General features: G+C 45.2%; 1 protein-coding gene across 1 annotated transcript in view; it reads left to right on the plus strand.

Moving 5' to 3' along the window:
• The window catches only part of KLF1 (KLF transcription factor 1), a 49237-nt gene that overhangs the window by 28684 nt on the left and 865 nt on the right, over window positions 1-19688 (plus strand). The gene's annotated exons all lie outside the window — the stretch shown is intronic.

The raw sequence follows: 19688 nt of genomic DNA on the forward strand, positions 1-19688 counted from the left end.
CCCTGTAACCTCTTATTACAGTAACCCGGCTCCTGATCCTCTTATTACCCCTGTAATCTCTTATTACAGTAATCCGTCTCCTGATCCTCTTATTACCCTGTAACCTCTTATTACAGTAACCGGGCTCCTGATCCTCTTATTACTCCTGTAACCTCTTATTACAGTAACCTGGCTCCTGATCCTCCTATTACCCTGCAACCTCTCATTACAGGAACCCGGCTCCTGATCCTCTTATTACCCTGTAACCTCTTATTACAGTAACCCGGCTCCTGATCCTCTTGTTACCCTGTAACCTCTTATTACAGTAACCCGGCTCCTGATCCTCTTATTACCCCTGTAACCTCTTATTACAGTAACCCGGCTCCTGATCCTCTTATTACAGTAACCCGGCTCCTGATCCTCTTATTACCCTGTAACCTCTTATTACAGGAACCCGGCTCCTGATCCTCTTATTACCCTGTAACCTCTTATTACAGTAACCCGGCTCCTGATCCTCTTATTACAGTAACCCGGCTCCTGATGCTCTTATTACCCCTGTAACCTCTTATTACAGTAACCCGGCTCCTGATCCTCTTATTACCCTGTAACCTCTTATTACAGGAACCCGGCTCCTGATCCTCTTATTACCCTGTAACCTCTTATTACAGTAACCCGGCTCCTGATCCTCTTATTACAGTAACCCGGCTCCTGATCCTCTTATTACCCCTGTAACCTCTTATTACAGTAACCAGGCTCCTGATCCTCTTATTACAGTAACCCGGCTCCTGATCCTCCTATTACCCTGTAACCTCTTATTACAGTGACCCGGCTCCTGACCCTCTTATTACCCTGTAACCTCTTATTACAGTAACCCGGCTCCTGATCCTCTTATTACCTCAGTAACCTCTTATTACAGTAACCTGGCTCCTGATCCTCTTATTACCCCTGTAACCTCTTATTACAGTAACCCGGCTCCTGATCCTCTTATTACCCCTGTAACCTCTTATTACAGTAACCCGGCTCCTGATCCCCTTATTACCCTGTAACCTCTTATTACAGTAACCCGGCTCCTGATCCTCTTATTACCCTGTAACCTCTTATTACAGTAACCCGGCTCCTGATCCTCTTATTACCCTGTAACCTCTTATTACAGTAACCCGACTCCTGATCCTCTTATTACCCTGTAACCTCTTATTACAGTAACCCGGCTCCTGATCCTCTTATTACTCTGTAACCTCTTAGTACAGTAATCCGGATCCTGATCCTCTTATTACCCTGTAACCTCTTATTACAGTAACCCGGCTCCTGATCCTCTTATTACCCCTGTAACCTCTTATTACAGTTACCCGGCTCCTGATCCTCTTATTACCCTGTAACCTCTTATTACAGTAACCCGGCTCCTGATCCTCTTATTACCCTGTAACCTCTTATTACAGTAACCCGGCTCCTGATCCTCTTATTACCCCTGTAACCTCTTATTACAGTAACCCGGCTCCTGATCCTCTTATTACAGTAAGCCGGCTCCTGATCCTCTTATTACTCTGTAACCTCTTATTACAGTAACCCAGCTCCCGATCCTCTTATTACCCTGTAACCTCTTATTACAGTAACCTGGCTCCTGATATTCTTATTATCCCTGTACCCTCTTATTACAGTAACCCGGCTCCCGATCCTCTTATTACTCTGTAACCTCTTATTACAGTAACCCGGCTCCTGATCCTCTTATTACCCAGTAACCTCTTATTACAGTAACCCGGCTCCTGATCCTCTTATTACCCTGTAACCTCTTATTACAGTAACCCGGCTCCTAATCCTCTTATTACCCTGTAACCTCTTATTTACAGTAACCCGGCTCCTAATCCTCTTATTACCCTGTAACCTCTTATTACAGTAACCCGGCTCCTGATCCTCTTAATACCCTGTAACCTCTTATTACAGTAACCCGGCTCCTAATCCTCTTATTACCCCGTAACCTCTTATTACAGTAACCCGGCTCCTGATCCTCTTATTACTCTGTAACCTCTTATTACAGTATCCCGGCTCCTGATCCTCTTATTACCCTGTAACCTCTTATTACAGTAACCCGGCTCCTAATCCTCTTATTACCCTGTAACCTCTCATTGCAGTAACCTGGCTCCTGATCCTCTTATTACCCTGTAACCTCTTATTACAGTAGCCCGGCTCCTGATCCTCTTATTACCCCTGTAACCTCTTATTACAGTAACCCGGCTCCTGATCCTCTTATTACCCCTGTAACCTCTTATTACAGTAACCCGGCTCCTGAGCCTCTTATTACTCTGTAACCTCTTATTACAGTAACCCGGCTCCTGATCCTCTTATTACCCTGTAACCTCTTATTACAGTAACCCGGCTCCTGATCCTCTTATTACCCCTGTAACCTCTTATTACAGTAACCCGGCTCCTGATCCTCTTATTACCCTGTAACCTCTTATTACAGTAACCCGGCTCCTGATCCTCTTATTACCCCTGTAACCTCTTATTACAGTAACCCGGCTCCTGATCCTCTTATTACCCCTGTAACCTCTTATTACAGTAACCCGGCTCCTGATCCTCTTATTACCCTGTACCCTCTTATTACAGTAACCCGTCTCCTGATCCTCTTATTACCCTATAACGTCTTATTACAGTAACCAGGCTCCTGAACCTCTTATTACCCTGTAACCTCTTATTACAGTAACCCGGCTCCTGCTCCTCTTATTACCCCTGTAACCTTATTACAGTAACCCGGCTCCTGATCCTCTTATTACCCTGTAACCTCTTATTACAGTAACCCGGCTCCTGATCCTCTTATTACCCCTGTAACCTCTTATTACAGTTACCCGGCTCCTGATCCTCTTATTACCCTGTAACCTCTTATTACAGTAACCCGGCTCCTGATCCTCTTATTACTCTGTAACCTCTTATTACAGTATCCCGGCTCCTGATCCTCTTATTACCCTGTAACCTCTTATTACAGTAACCCGGCTCCTAATCCTCTTATTACCCTGTAACCTCTTATTACAGTAACCCGGCTCCTGATCCTCTTATTACTCTGTAACCTCTTATTACAGTAACCCGGCTCCTAATCCTCTTATTACCCTGTAACCTCTCATTGCAGTAACCTGGCTCCTGATCCTCTTATTACCCTGTAACCTCTTATTACAGTAGCCCGGCTCCTGATCCTCTTATTACCCCTGTAACCTCTTATTACAGTAACCCGGCTCCTGATCCTCTTATTACCCCTGTAACCTCTTATTACAGTAACCCGGCTCCTGAGCCTCTTATTACTCTGTAACCTCTTATTACAGTAACCCGGCTCCTGATCCTCTTATTACCCTGTAACCTCTTATTACAGTAACCCGGCTCCTGATCCTCTTATTACCCCTGTAACCTCTTATTACAGTAACCCGGCTCCTGATCCTCTTATTACCCTGTAACCTCTTATTACAGTAACCCGGCTCCTGATCCTCTTATTACCCCTGTAACCTCTTATTACAGTAACCCGGCTCCTGATCCTCTTATTACCCCTGTAACCTCTTATTACAGTAACCCGGCTCCTGATCCTCTTATTACCCTGTACCCTCTTATTACAGTAACCCGTCTCCTGATCCTCTTATTACCCTATAATGTCTTATTACAGTAACCAGGCTCCTGAACCTCTTATTACCCTGTAACCTCTTATTACAGTAACCCGGCTCCTGCTCCTCTTATTACCCCTGTAACCTTATTACTGTAACCCGGCTCCTGATCCTCTTATTACCCTGTAACCTCTTATTACAGTAACCCGGCTCCTGATCCTCTTATTACCCTGTAACCTCTTATTACAGTAACCCGGCTCCTGATCCCCTTACTACCCTGTAACCTCTTATTACTGTAACCCGGCTCCTGGTCCTCTTATTACCCCTGTAACCTCTTATTACAGTAACCCGGCTCCTGATCCTCTTATTACCTCTGTAACCTTATTACAGTAACCGGGCTCCTGATCCTCTTATTACCCTGTAACCTCTTATTACAGTAACCCGGCTCCTGATCTGTCATGATCTCTGCAGGCAGAGATCATAGCAAGCCTATAGAGGGACAAGCTCTCGGAAGATGGAACTATACTGACCATGAACTAAGCCTGCCGCGCAACTAGAAATAGCCAGGTAGCATTTCCTATTTATCGCTAGATGCCCAGCACTGGCCTAAGACCTAAATAGCTAGCAGAGGGAAATATAAGACCTGGCTCACCTCTAGAGAAATATTCCAAAGAAGACAGTAGCCCCCCACATATAATGACGGTGAGTTCAGATGAAACAACAAACGCAGCAGGAAAATAGTCTTAGCAAATTTGAGGTCCGCTTACTAGATAGCAGAAGACAGATAGTATACTTTCATGGTCAGCAGAAAAACACTAACAAAACACCATCCAGAGATTACCTTAAACTCTGGCATTAACTCATAACGCCAGAGTAGCAATCCCTGATCAACGAGAGCTTTCCAGACACAGTAACAAAACTTCAGCTGTGAACTGGAACAAATAGGCAAAACAAAACATGGACAAAAGTCCAACTTATCTAGTAGTTGTCAGAAGCAGGAACAAGCACTGAGAGGCATCAGATAACATTGTTGACCGGCAAGAAACCACCAGAGAAATGAGCTTAAATAGCGACACCCACTACTGATGGAATCAGGTGAAACAGGAAAGAGGATGACAAGTCCAATTCCACAAGCGGCCACCGGGGGAGCCCAGAATCCAAATTCACAACAGTACCCCCCCCTCAAGGAGGGGGCACCGAACCCTCACCAGATCCACCAGGGCGACCAGGATGAGCCCTATGGAAGGCACGAACAAGATCAGAAGCATGAACATCAGATGCATTGACCCAAGAATTATCCTCCTGGCCGTAACCCTTCCAGTTGACCAGATACTGGAGTTTCCGTCTGGAAACACGAGAGTCCAAAATTTTCTCCACAACGTACTCCAACTCACCCTCAACCAACACCGGAGCAGGAGGCTCAACTGAAGGTACAACAGGTACCTCATACCTGCGCAATAACGACCGATGAAAAACGTTATGAATGGAAAAGGACGCAGGGAGGTCCAAACGGAAAGAAACAGGATTAAGAATCTCCAATATTCTATAAGGGCCGATGAACCGAGGTTTAAACTTAGGAGAAGAGACCCTCATAGGGACAAAACGAGAAGACAACCACACTAAATCTCCAACACAAAGCCGAGAACCAACACGACGATGACGGTTGGCAAAACGCTGAGTCTTCTCCTGGGACAACTTCAAATTGTCCATAACCTGCCCCCAGATGTGATGCAATCTCTCCACCACCGCATCCACTCCAGGACAATCCGAGGATTCCACCTGACCGGAGGAAAATCGAGGGTGAAACCCCGAATTACAGAAAAACGGGGACACCAAGGTGGAAGAACTGGCCCGATTATTGAGGGCGAACTCTGCCAATGGCAAAAAAGCAACCCAATCATCCTGGTCAGCAGAGACAAAACACCTCAGATATGTCTCAAGGGTCTGATTAGTCCGCTCGGTCTGGCCATTAGTCTGAGGGTGAAAAGCAGATGAAAAAGACAAATCTATGCCCATCCTAGCACAGAATGCCCGCCAAAATCTAGACACAAATTGGGTACCTCTGTCAGAAACAATATTCTCAGGAATACCGTGCAATCGGACAACATTCTGAAAAAACAGAGGAACCAACTCAGAAGAAGAAGGCAACTTGGGCAGAGGAACCAAATGGACCATTTTAGAGAAACGGTCACAGACCACCCAGATGACAGACATCTTCTGGGAAACAGGCAGATCTGAAATAAAATCCATCGAGATGTGTGTCCAAGGCCTCTTAGGAATAGGCAAGGGCAACAGCAGTCCGCTAGCCCGAGAACTACAAGACTTGGCCCGAGCACAAACGTCACATGACTGCACAAAGACTCGCACATCTCGTGACAGAGAAGGCCACCAGAAGGATCTTGCCACCAAATCCCTGGTACCAAAAATTCCGGGATGACCTGCCAATGCAGAAGAATGTACCTCAGAGATGACTCTGCTGGTCCAATCATCCGGAACAAACAGTCTATCAGGCGGACAACGATCCGGTCTATCCGCCTGAAACTCTTGCAAGGACCGCCGCAGATCAGGAGAAACGGCCGACAAAATTACTCCCTCCCTAAGGATACCTGTGGGTTCAGAATTACCAGGAGAGTCCGGGTCAAAACTCCTAGAAAGGGCATCTGCCTTAACATTCTTAGAACCCGGTAGGTATGACACCACAAAATTAAAGCGAGAAAAAAATAAAGACCAGCGCGCCTGTCTAGGATTCAGGCGTCTGGCAGTCTCAAGATAAATCAAATTTTTGTGGTCAGTCAATACCACCACCTGATGCCTAGCCCCCTCGAGCCAATGGCGCCACTCCTCAAACGCCCACTTCATGGCCAAAAGCTCCCGATTCCCAACATCATAATTCCGCTCTGCGGGCGAAAATTTGCGAGAAAAGAAGGCACAAGGCCTAATGACGGAGCAGTCGGAACCTTTCTGCGACAACACTGCCCCAGCTCCGATCTCCGAAGCGTCAACCTCAACCTGAAAAGGCAGATTCACATCAGGCTGACGCAACACAGGGGCAGAGGCAAAACGGCGCTTAAGCTCCTGAAAGGCCTCTACAGCATGAGGGGACCAATTAGCAACATCAGCGCCTTGTCTGGTCAAATCAGTCAGTGGTTTAACGACATCCGAAAAACCAGCAATAAATCGGCGGTAAAAGTTGGCAAAGCCCAAAAATCTCTGAAGACCCTTAAGAGAGGAGGGCTGAGTCCAGTCACAAATAGCTTGCACCTTGACGGGATCCATCTCAATGGAAGAGGGAGAAAAAATATACCCCAAAAAGGAAATTTTCTGGACCCCAAAAACGCACTTAGACCCCTTCACACATAAAGAATTAGACCGCAGAACCTGAAAAACTCTCCTGACCTGCTGGACATGAGAGTCCCAGTCATCAGAAAAAATCAGAATATCATCCAGATATATTATCATAAATTTATCCAGAAAATCGCGGAAAATATCATGCATAAAAGACTGGAAAACTGAAGGGGCATTAGAAAGACCAAAAGGCATGACCAAATACTCAAAGTGGCCCTCGGGCGTATTAAATGCGGTCTTCCACTCATCCCCCTGCCTGATCCGCACCAAATTATACGCCCCACGAAGATCAATTTTAGAGAACCACTTAGCACCCTCTATACGAGCAAACAAATCAGTAAGCAATGGCAATGGGTATTGATACTTAACAGTGATCTTATTCAGAAGCCGATAATCAATACATGGTCTCAAAGAGCCGTCTTTTTTTGAGACAAAGAAAAACCCAGCTCCCAAGGGAGAAGAAGATGGACGAATATGTCCCTTTTCCAAAGACTCCTTTATATATTCCCGCATAGCAGCATGTTCCGGCACAGACAAATTAAACAAACGACCCTTTGGATATTTACAACCCGGTATCAAATCTATGGCACAATCGCACTCACGGTGCGGAGGTAACGACCCAAGCTTGGGTTCGTCAAAGACGTCTTGATAATCAGAGAGGAACTCAGGGACTTCAGAGGGAATGGACGACGAAATAGAAACCAAAGGTACGTCCCCATGAATACCCTTACATCCCCAGCTCAACACAGACATTGCTCTCCAGTCCAAGACTGGGTTGTGAGACTGCAACCATGGCAATCCCAGTACCACATCGTCATGTAAATTATACAGCACCAGGAAACGAATAATCTCCTGGTGACCCGGATTGATACGCATGGTTACTTGTGTCCAGTATTGTGGTTTATTATTAGCCAATGGGGTGGAGTCAATCCCCTTCAGAGGAATAAGAGTCTCCAAAGGCTCTAAATCAAAACCACAACGATTGGCAAAGGACCAATCCATAAGACTCAGAGCGGCGCCAGAGTCAACATAGGCGTCCGTGGCAATGGATGACAAAGAGCAAATCAGGGTTACAGACAAAATAAACTTAGACTGAATGGTGCCAATGGAAACAGACTTATCAAGCTTCTTTGTACGCCTAGAGCATGCCGATATAACATGAGTAGAATCCCCACAATAGAAACACAATCCATTCTTCCGTCTAAAATTCTGTCGCTCGCTCCTGGACAGAATTCTATCACACTGCATACTTTCTGGCGTCTTTTCCATAGACACCGCCAGATGGTGCACCGGTTTGCGCTCCCGCAGACGCCTATCAATCTGAATAGCCATTGTCATGGACTCATTCAGACCTGCAGGCAAAGGGAACCCCACCATAACATCCTTAACGGCATCAGAGAGACCTTCTCTGAAAGTTGCCGCCAAGGCGCACTCATTCCACTGAGTAAGCACAGACCATTTACGGAATTTTTGGCAGAAAACTTCAGCTTCGTCTTGCCCCTGAGATAGTGCCATCAAAGTTTTTTCTGCCTGAAGTTCCAAATGAGGTTCCTCATAAAGCAAGCCCAAGGCCAGAAAAAACGCATCCACATCGCGTAACGCAGGATCCCCTGCTGGCAATGAGAAGGCCCAATCTTGAGGGTCACCCCTGAGCAAGGAAATCACAATCCTAACCTGCTGAGCAGGGTCTCCAGCTGAACGAGACTTCAGGGACAAATAAAGCTTACAATTATTTCGGAAATTCTGGAAGCTAGCTCTATTCCCTGTGAAGAACTCCGGCAAAGGAATTCTCGGCTCAGATACCGGAGCATGTACCACAAAATCTTGTAAATTTTGTACTTTCGTGATGAGATTATTCAAACCCGCAGTTACACTCTGGAGATCCATTATTGTCAGGTGCACACAGAGCATACAGAGATTAGGAGGAGAGAGAGAAAAAAGACTGCAGCAAGGCAGACTGGAGGAAAAAAAAAAAAAAAAAAAAAAAAAAAAAATTCCAGCAGACTTCTTATAACTCTCCTTTCTCAACCTGGGTCTTGAACACTTTAGAGGCCGGTCAAACTGTCATGATCTCTGCAGGCAGAGATCATAGCAAGCCTATAGAGGGACAAGCTCTCGGAAGATGGAACTATACTGACCATGAACTAAGCCTGCCGCGCAACTAGAAATAGCCAGGTAGCATTTCCTATTTATCGCTAGATGCCCAGCACTGGCCTAAGACCTAAACAGCTAGCAGAGGGAAATATAAGACCTGGCTCACCTCTAGAGAAATATTCCAAAGAAGACAGTAGCCCCCCACATATAATGACGGTGAGTTCAGATGAAACAACAAACGCAGCAGGAAAATAGTCTTAGCAAATTTGAGGTCCGCTTACTAGATAGCAGAAGACAGATAGTATACTTTCATGGTCAGCAGAAAAACACTAACAAAACACCATCCAGAGATTACCTTAAACTCTGGCATTAACTCATAACGCCAGAGTAGCAATCCCTGATCAACGAGAGCTTTCCAGACACAGTAACAAAACTTCAGCTGTGAACTGGAACAAATAGGCAAAACAAAACATGGACAAAAGTCCAACTTATCTAGTAGTTGTCAGAAGCAGGAACAAGCACTGAGAGGCATCAGATAACATTGTTGACCGGCAAGAAACCACCAGAGAAATGAGCTTAAATAGCGACACCCACTACTGATGGAATCAGGTGAAACAGGAAAGAGGATGACAAGTCCAATTCCACAAGCGGCCACCGGGGGAGCCCAGAATCCAAATTCACAACACTGATCCTCTTATTACCCTGTAACCTCTTATTACAGTAACCCGGCTCCTGATCCCCTTATTACCCCTGTAACCTCTTATTACAGTAACCCGGCTCCTGATCCTCTTATTACCCTGTAACCTCTTATTACAGTAACCCGGCTCCTGATCCCCTTATTACCCTGTAACCTCTTATTGCAGTAACCCGGCTCCTGATCCTCTTATTACCCTGTAACCTCTTATTACAGTAACCCGGCTCCTGATCCTCTTATTACCCTCTAACCTCTTATTACTGTAACCCGGCTCCTGATCCTCATATTACCCTGTAACCTCTTATTACAGTAACCCGGCTCCTGATCCTCTTATTACCCCTGTAACCTCTTATTACAGTAACCCGGCTCCTGATCCTCTTATTACCTCTGTAACCCCTTATTACAGTAACCTGGCTCCTGATCCTCTTATTACCCTGTATCCTCTTATTACAGTAACCCGGCTCCTGATCCTCTTATTACCTCTGTAACCCCTTATTACAGTAACCCGGCTCCTGATCCTCTTATTACCCTGTAACCTCTTATTACAGTAACCCGGCTCCTGATCCTCTTATTACCCTGTAACCTCTTATTACAGTAACCCGGCTCCTGATACCCTTACTACCCTGTAACCTCTTATTACTGTAACCCGGCTCCTGGTCCTCTTATTACCCTGTAACCTCTTATTACAGTAACCCGGCTCCTGATCCTCTTATTACCCCTGTAACTTCTTATCACAGTAACCCGGCTCCTGGTCCTCTTATTACCCTGTAACCTCTTATTACAGTAACCCGGCTCCTGGTCCTCTTATTACCCTGTAACCTCTTATTACAGTAACCCAGCTCCTGATCCTCTTATTACCCTGTATCCTCTTATTACAGTAACCCGGCTCCTGATCCTCTTATTACCCTGTAACCTCTTATTACAGTAACCCGGCTCCTGATCCCCTTACTACCCTGTAACCTCTTATTACTGTAACCCGGCTCCTGGTCCTCTTATTACCCCTGTAACCTCTTATTACAGTAACCCGGCTCCTGATCCTCTTATTACCTCTGTAACCTTATTACAGTAACCGGGCTCCTGATCCTCTTATTACCCTGTAACCTCTTATTACAGTAACCCGGCTCCTGATCCTCTTATTACCCTGTAACCTCTTATTACAGTAACCCGGCTCCTGATCCTCTTATTACCCCTGTAACCTCTTATTACAGTAACCCGGCTCCTGATCCTCTTATTACCCCTGTAACCTCTTATTACAGTAACCCGGCTCATGATCCCCTTATTACCCCTGTAACCTCTTATTACAGTAACCTGGCTCCTGATCCTCTTATTACCCTGTAACCTCTTATTACAGTAACCCGGCTCCTGATCCTCTTATTACCTGTAACCTTTTATTATAGTAACCCGGCTCCTGATCCTCTTATTACCCCTGTAACCTCTTATTACAGTAACCCGGCTCCTGATCCTCTTATTACCCTGTAACCTCTTATTACAGTAACCCGACTCCTGATCCTCTTATTACCCTGTAACCTCTTATTACAGTAACCCGGCTCCTGATCCTCTTATTACCCTGTAACCTCTTATTACAGTAACCCGGCTCCTGATCCTCTTATTACCCCTGTAACCTCTTATTACAGTAACCCGGCTCCTGATCCTCTTATTACCCCTGTAACCTCTTATTACAGTAACCCGGCTCCTGATCCTCTTATTACCCTGTAACCTCTTATTACAGTAACCCGACTCCTGATCCTCTTATTACCCTGTAACCTCTTATTACAGTAACCCGGCTCCTGATCCTCTTATTACCCTGTAACCTCTTATTACAGTAACCCGGCTCCTGATCCCCTTATTACCCCTGTAACCCCTTATTACAGTAACCCGGCTCCTGAGCCTCTTATTACCCTGTAACCTCTTATTACAGTAACCCGGCTCCTGATCCTCTTATTAGCCTGTAACCTCTGATTACAGTAACCCGGCTCCTGATCCTCTTATTACCCTGTTACCTCTTATTACAGTAACCCGGCTCCTGATCCTCTTATTACCCTGTAACCTCTTATTACAGTAACCCGGCTCCTGATCCTCTTATTGCTCCTGTAACCTCTTATTACAGTAACTCGGCTCCTGATCCTCTTATTACAGTAACCCGGCTCCTGATCCTCTTATTACCCCTGTAACCTCTTATTACAGTAACCCGGCTCCTGATCCTCTTATTACCCCTGTAATCTCTTATTACAGTAATCCGTCTCCTGATCCTCTTATTACCCTGTAACCTCTTATTACAGTAACCGGGCTCCTGATCCTCTTATTACTCCTGTAACCTCTTATTACAGTAACCCGGCTCCTGATCCTCTTATTACCCTGTAACCTCTTATTACAGTAACCGGGCTCCTGATCCTCTTATTACTCCTGTAACCTCTCATTACAGGAACCCGGCTCCTGATCCTCTTATTACCCTGTAACCTCTTATTACAGTAACCCGGCTCCTGATCCTCTTATTACCCTGTAACCTCTTATTACAGTAACCCGGCTCCTGATCCTCTTATTACCCTGTAACCTCTTATTACAGTAACCCGGCTCCTGATCCTCTTATTACCCCTGTAACCTCTTATTACAGTAACCCGGCTCCTGATCCTCTTATTACAGTAACCCGGCTCCTGATCCTCTTATTACCCTGTAACCTCTTATTACAGGAACCCGGCTCCTGATCCTCTTATTACCTCAGTAACCTCTTATTACAGGAACCCGGCTCCTGATCCTCTTATTACCCCTGTAATCTCTTATTACAGTAATCCGTCTCCTGATCCTCTTATTACCCTGTAACCTCTTATTACAGTAACCGGGCTCCTGATCCTCTTATTACTCCTGTAACCTCTTATTACAGTAACCTGGCTCCTGATCCTCTTATTACCCTGCAACCTCTCATTACAGGAACCCGGCTCCTGATCCTCTTATTACCCTGTAACCTCTTATTACAGTAACCCGGCTCCTGATCCTCTTATTACCCTGTAACCTCTTATTACAGTAACCCGGCTCCTGATCCTCTTATTACCCTGTAACCTCTTATTACAGTAACCCGGCTCCTGATCCTCTTATTACCCCTGTAACCTCTTATTACAGTAACCTGGCTCCTGATCCTCTTATTACAGTAACCCGGCTCCTGATCCTCTTATTACCCTGTAACCTCTTATTACAGGAACCCGGCTCCTGATCCTCTTATTACCCTGTAACCTCTTATTACAGTAACCCGGCTCCTGATCCTCTTATTACAGTAACCCGGCTCCTGATCCTCTTATTACCCCTGTAACCTCTTATTACAGTAACCCGGCTCCTGATCCTCTTATTACCCTGTAACCTCTTATTACAGTAACCCGGCTCCTGATCCTCTTATTACAGTAACCCGGCTCCTGATCCTCCTATTACCCTGTAACCTCTTATTACAGTAACCCGGCTCCTGATCCTCTTATTACTCCTGTAACCTCTTATTACAGTAACCCGGCTCCTGATCCTCTTATTACAGTAACCCGGCTCCTGATCCTCTTATTACTCTGTAACCTCTTATTACAGTAACCCAGCTCCCGATCCTCTTATTACCCTGTAACCTCTTATTACAGTAACCCGGCTCCTGATATTCTTATTACCCCTGTACCCTCTTATTACAGTAACCCGGCTCCCGATCCTCTTATTACTCTGTAACCTCTTATTACAGTAACCCGGCTCCTGATCCTCTTATTACCCAGTAACCTCTTATTATAGTAACCCGGCTCCTGATCCTCTTATTACCCTGTAACCTCTTATTACAGTAACCCGGCTCCTAATCCTCTTATTACCCTGTAACCTCTTATTACAGTAACCCGGCTCCTGATCCTCTTATTACTCTGTAACCTCTTATTACAGTAACCCGGCTCCTAATCCTCTTATTACCCTGTAACCTCTCATTGCAGTAACCTGGTTCCTGATCCTCTTATTACCCTGAGCCTCTTTTTACCCTGTAACCTCTTATTACAGTAACCCGGCTCCTGATCCTCTTATTACTCTGTAACCTCTTATTACAGTAACCCGGCTCCTGATCCTCTTATTAGCCTGTAACCTCTGATTACAGTAACCCGGCTCCTGATCCTCTTATTACCCTGTTACCTCTTATTACAGTAACCCGGCTCCTGATCCTCTTATTACCCTGTAACCTCTTATTACAGTAACCCGGCTCCTGATCCTCTTATTGCTCCTGTAACCTCTTATTACAGTAACCCGGCTCCTGATCCTCTTATTAACCTGTAAACTCTTATTACAGTAACCCGGCTCCTGATCCTCTTATTACCCCTGTAACCTCTTATTACAGTAACCCGGCTCCTGATCCTCTTATTACCCCTGTAATCTCTTATTACAGTAATCCGTCTCCTGATCCTCTTATTACCCTGTAACCTCTTATTACAGTAACCGGGCTCCTGATCCTCTTATTACTCCTGTAACCTCTTATTACAGTAACCTGGCTCCTGATCCTCCTATTACCCTGCAACCTCTCATTACAGGAACCCGGCTCCTGATCCTCTTATTACCCTGTAACCTCTTATTACAGTAACCCGGCTCCTGATCCTCTTGTTACCCTGTAACCTCTTATTACAGTAACCCGGCTCCTGATCCTCTTATTACCCCTGTAACCTCTTATTACAGTAACCCGGCTCCTGATCCTCTTATTACAGTAACCCGGCTCCTGATCCTCTTATTACCCTGTAACCTCTTATTACAGGAACCCGGCTCCTGATCCTCTTATTACCCTGTAACCTCTTATTACAGTAACCCGGCTCCTGATCCTCTTATTACAGTAACCCGGCTCCTGATGCTCTTATTACCCCTGTAACCTCTTATTACAGTAACCCGGCTCCTGATCCTCTTATTACCCTGTAACCTCTTATTACAGGAACCCGGCTCCTGATCCTCTTATTACCCTGTAACCTCTTATTACAGTAACCCGGCTCCTGATCCTCTTATTACAGTAACCCGGCTCCTGATCCTCTTATTACCCCTGTAACCTCTTATTACAGTAACCCGGCTCCTGATCCTCTTATTACAGTAACCCGGCTCCTGATCCTCCTATTACCCTGTAACCTCTTATTACAGTGACCCGGCTCCTGACCCTCTTATTACCCTGTAACCTCTTATTACAGTAACCCGGCTCCTGATCCTCTTATTACCTCAGTAACCTCTTATTACAGTAACCTGGCTCCTGATCCTCTTATTACCCCTGTAACCTCTTATTACAGTAACCCGGCTCCTGATCCTCTTATTACCCCTGTAACCTCTTATTACAGTAACCCGGCTCCTGATCCCCTTATTACCCTGTAACCTCTTATTACAGTAACCCGGCTCCTGATCCTCTTGTTACCCTGTAACCTCTTATTACAGTAACCCGGCTCCTGATCCTCTTATTACCCTGTAACCTCTTATTACAGTAACCCGACTCCTGATCCTCTTATTACCCTGTAACCTCTTATTACAGTAACCCGGCTCCTGATCCTCTTATTACCCTGTAACCTCTTAGTACAGTAATCCGGATCCTGATCCTCTTATTACCCTGTAACCTCTTATTACAGTAACCCGGCTCCTGATCCTCTTATTACCCCTGTAACCTCTTATTACAGTTACCCGGCTCCTGATCCTCTTATTACCCTGTAACCTCTTATTACAGTAACCCGGCTCCTGATCCTCTTATTACCCTGTAACCTCTTATTACAGTAACCCGGCTCCTGATCCTCTTATTACCCTGTAACCTCTTATTACAGTAACCCGGCTCCTGATCCTCTTATTACCCCTGTAACCTCTTATTACAGTAACCCGGCTCCTGATCCTCTTATTACAGTAAGCCGGCTCCTGATCCTCTTATTACTCTGTAACCTCTTATTACAGTAACCCAGCTCCCGATCCTCTTATTACCCTGTAACCTCTTATTACAGTAACCTGGCTCCTGATATTCTTATTACCCCTGTACCCTCTTATTACAGTAACCCGGCTCCCGATCCTCTTATTACTCTGTAACCTCTTATTACAGTAACCCGGCTCCTGATCCTCTTATTACCCAGTAACCTCTTATTACAGTAACCCGGCTCCTGATCCTCTTATTACCCTGTAACCTCTTATTACAGTAACCCGGCTCCTAATCCTCTTATTACCCTGTAACCTCTTATTTACAGTAACCCGGCTCCTAATCCTCTTATTACCCTGTAACCTCTTATTACAGTAACCCGGCTCCTGATCCTCTTAATACCCTGTAACCTCTTATTACAGTAACCCGGCTCCTAATCCTCTTATTACCCCGTAACCTCTTATTACAGTAACCCGGCTCCTGATCCTCTTATTACTCTGTAACCTCTTATTACAGTATCCCGGCTCCTGATCCTCTTATTACCCTGTAACCTCTTATTACAGTAACCCGGCTCCTAATCCTCTTATTACCCTGTAACCTCTCATTGCAGTAACCTGGCTCCTGATCCTCTTATTACCCTGTAACCTCTTATTACAGTAGCCCGGCTCCTGATCCTCTTATTACCCCTGTAACCTCTTATTACAGTAACCCGGCTCCTGATCCTCTTATTACCCCTGTAACCTCTTATTACAGTAACCCGGCTCCTGAGCCTCTTATTACTCTGTAACCTCTTATTACAGTAACCCGGCTCCTGATCCTCTTATTACCCTGTAACCTCTTATTACAGTAACCCGGCTCCTGATCCTCTTATTACCCCTGTAACCTCTTATTACAGTAACCCGGCTCCTGATCCTCTTATTACCCTGTAACCTCTTATTACAGTAACCCGGCTCCTGATCCTCTTATTACCCCTGTAACCTCTTATTACAGTAACCCGGCTCCTGATCCTCTTATTACCCCTGTAACCTCTTATTACAGTAACCCGGCTCCTGATCCTCTTATTACCCTGTACCCTCTTATTACAGTAACCCGTCTCCTGATCCTCTTATTACCCTATAACGTCTTATTACAGTAACCAGGCTCCTGAACCTCTTATTACCCTGTAACCTCTTATTACAGTAACCCGGCTCCTGCTCCTCTTATTACCCCTGTAACCTTATTACAGTAACCCGGCTCCTGATCCTCTTATTACCCTGTAACCTCTTATTACAGTAACCCGGCTCCTGATCCTCTTATTACCCCTGTAACCTCTTATTACAGTTACCCGGCTCCTGATCCTCTTATTACCCTGTAACCTCTTATTACAGTAACCCGGCTCCTGATCCTCTTATTACTCTGTAACCTCTTATTACAGTATCCCGGCTCCTGATCCTCTTATTACCCTGTAACCTCTTATTACAGTAACCCGGCTCCTAATCCTCTTATTACCCTGTAACCTCTTATTACAGTAACCCGGCTCCTGATCCTCTTATTACTCTGTAACCTCTTATTACAGTAACCCGGCTCCTAATCCTCTTATTACCCTGTAACCTCTCATTGCAGTAACCTGGCTCCTGATCCTCTTATTACCCTGTAACCTCTTATTACAGTAGCCCGGCTCCTGATCCTCTTATTACCCCTGTAACCTCTTATTACAGTAACCCGGCTCCTGATCCTCTTATTACCCCTGTAACCTCTTATTACAGTAACCCGGCTCCTGAGCCTCTTATTACTCTGTAACCTCTTATTACAGTAACCCGGCTCCTGATCCTCTTATTACCCTGTAACCTCTTATTACAGTAACCCGGCTCCTGATCCTCTTATTACCCCTGTAACCTCTTATTACAGTAACCCGGCTCCTGATCCTCTTATTACCCTGTAACCTCTTATTACAGTAACCCGGCTCCTGATCCTCTTATTACCCCTGTAACCTCTTATTACAGTAACCCGGCTCCTGATCCTCTTATTACCCCTGTAACCTCTTATTACAGTAACCCGGCTCCTGATCCTCTTATTACCCTGTACCCTCTTATTACAGTAACCCGTCTCCTGATCCTCTTATTACCCTATAACGTCTTATTACAGTAACCAGGCTCCTGAACCTCTTATTACCCTGTAACCTCTTATTACAGTAACCCGGCTCCTGCTCCTCTTATTACCCCTGTAACCTTATTACAGTAACCCGGCTCCTGATCCTCTTATTACCCTGTAACCTCTTATTACAGTAACCCGGCTCCTGATCCTCTTATTACCCCTGTAACCTCTTATTACAGTTACCCGGCTCCTGATCCTCTTATTACCCTGTAACCTCTTATTACAGTAACCCGGCTCCTGATCCTCTTATTACTCTGTAACCTCTTATTACAGTATCCCGGCTCCTGATCCTCTTATTACCCTGTAACCTCTTATTACAGTAACCCGGCTCCTAATCCTCTTATTACCCTGTAACCTCTTATTACAGTAACCCGGCTCCTGATCCTCTTATTACTCTGTAACCTCTTATTACAGTAACCCGGCTCCTAATCCTCTTATTACCCTGTAACCTCTTATTACAGTAACCCGGCTCCTGATCCTCTTATTGCTCCTGTAACCTCTTATTACAGTAACCCGGCTCCTGATCCTCTTATTAACCTGTAAACTCTTATTACAGTAACCCGGCTCCTGATCCTCTTATTACCCCTGTAACCTCTTATTACAGTAACCCGGCTCCTGATCCTCTTATTACCCCTGTAATCTCTTATTACAGTAATCCGTCTCCTGATCCTCTTATTACCCTGTAACCTCTTATTACAGTAACCGGGCTCCTGATCCTCTTATTACTCCTGTAACCTCTTATTACAGTAACCTGGCTCCTGATCCTCCTATTACCCTGCAACCTCTCATTACAGGAACCCGGCTCCTGATCCTCTTATTACCCTGTAACCTCTTATTACAGTAACCCGGCTCCTAATCCTCTTATTACCCTGTAACCTCTCATTGCAGTAACCTGGCTCCTGATCCTCTTATTACCCTGTAACCTCTTATTACAGTAGCCCGGCTCCTGATCCTCTTATTACCCCTGTAACCTCTTATTACAGTAACCCGGCTCCTGATCCTCTTATTACCCCTGTAACCTCTTATTACAGTAACCCGGCTCCTGAGCCTCTTATTACTCTGTAACCTCTTATTACAGTAACCCGGCTCCTGATCCTCTTATTACCCTGTAACCTCTTATTACAGTAACCCGGCTCCTGATCCTCTTATTACCCCTGTAACCTCTTATTACAGTAACCCGGCTCCTGATCCTCTTATTACCCTGTAACCTCTTATTACAGTAACCCGGCTCCTGATCCTCTTATTACCCCTGTAACCTCTTATTACAGTAACCCGGCTCCTGATCCTCTTATTACCCCTGTAACCTCTTATTACAGTAACCCGGCTCCTGATCCTCTTATTACCCTGTACCCTCTTATTACAGTAACCCGTCTCCTGATCCTCTTATTACCCTATAACGTCTTATTACAGTAACCAGGCTCCTGAACCTCTTATTACCCTGTAACCTCTTATTACAGTAACCCGGCTCCTGCTCCTCTTATTACCCCTGTAACCTTATTACAGTAACCCGGCTCCTGATCCTCTTATTACCCTGTAACCTCTTATTACAGTAACCCGGCTCCTGATCCTCTTATTACCCCTGTAACCTCTTATTACAGTTACCCGGCTCCTGATCCTCTTATTACCCTGTAACCTCTTATTACAGTAACCCGGCTCCTGATCCTCTTATTACCCCTGTAACCTCTTATTACAGTAACCCGGCTCCTGATCCTCTTATTACCCTGTAACCTCTTAGTACAGTAACCCGGCTCCTGATCCTCTTATTACCCTGTAACCTCTTATTACAGTAACCCGGCTCCTGATCCTCTTATTACCCCTGTAACCTCTTATTACAGTAACCCGGCTCCTGATCCTCATATTACCCTGTAACCCCTTATTACAGTAACCCGGCTCCTGATCCTCCTATTTCCCTGTAAAGTACTGTTACATTAATAGTATTATTTTAAAATTAATAATAATAATAATAATGATGATAATAATAATGTATGAATGCAAATAAACTTTCACGTTA

The sequence above is a fragment of the Ranitomeya variabilis genome, chromosome 5 (assembly GCF_051348905.1).
Source record: "Ranitomeya variabilis isolate aRanVar5 chromosome 5, aRanVar5.hap1, whole genome shotgun sequence".
Taxonomy (NCBI): domain Eukaryota; kingdom Metazoa; phylum Chordata; class Amphibia; order Anura; family Dendrobatidae; genus Ranitomeya; species Ranitomeya variabilis.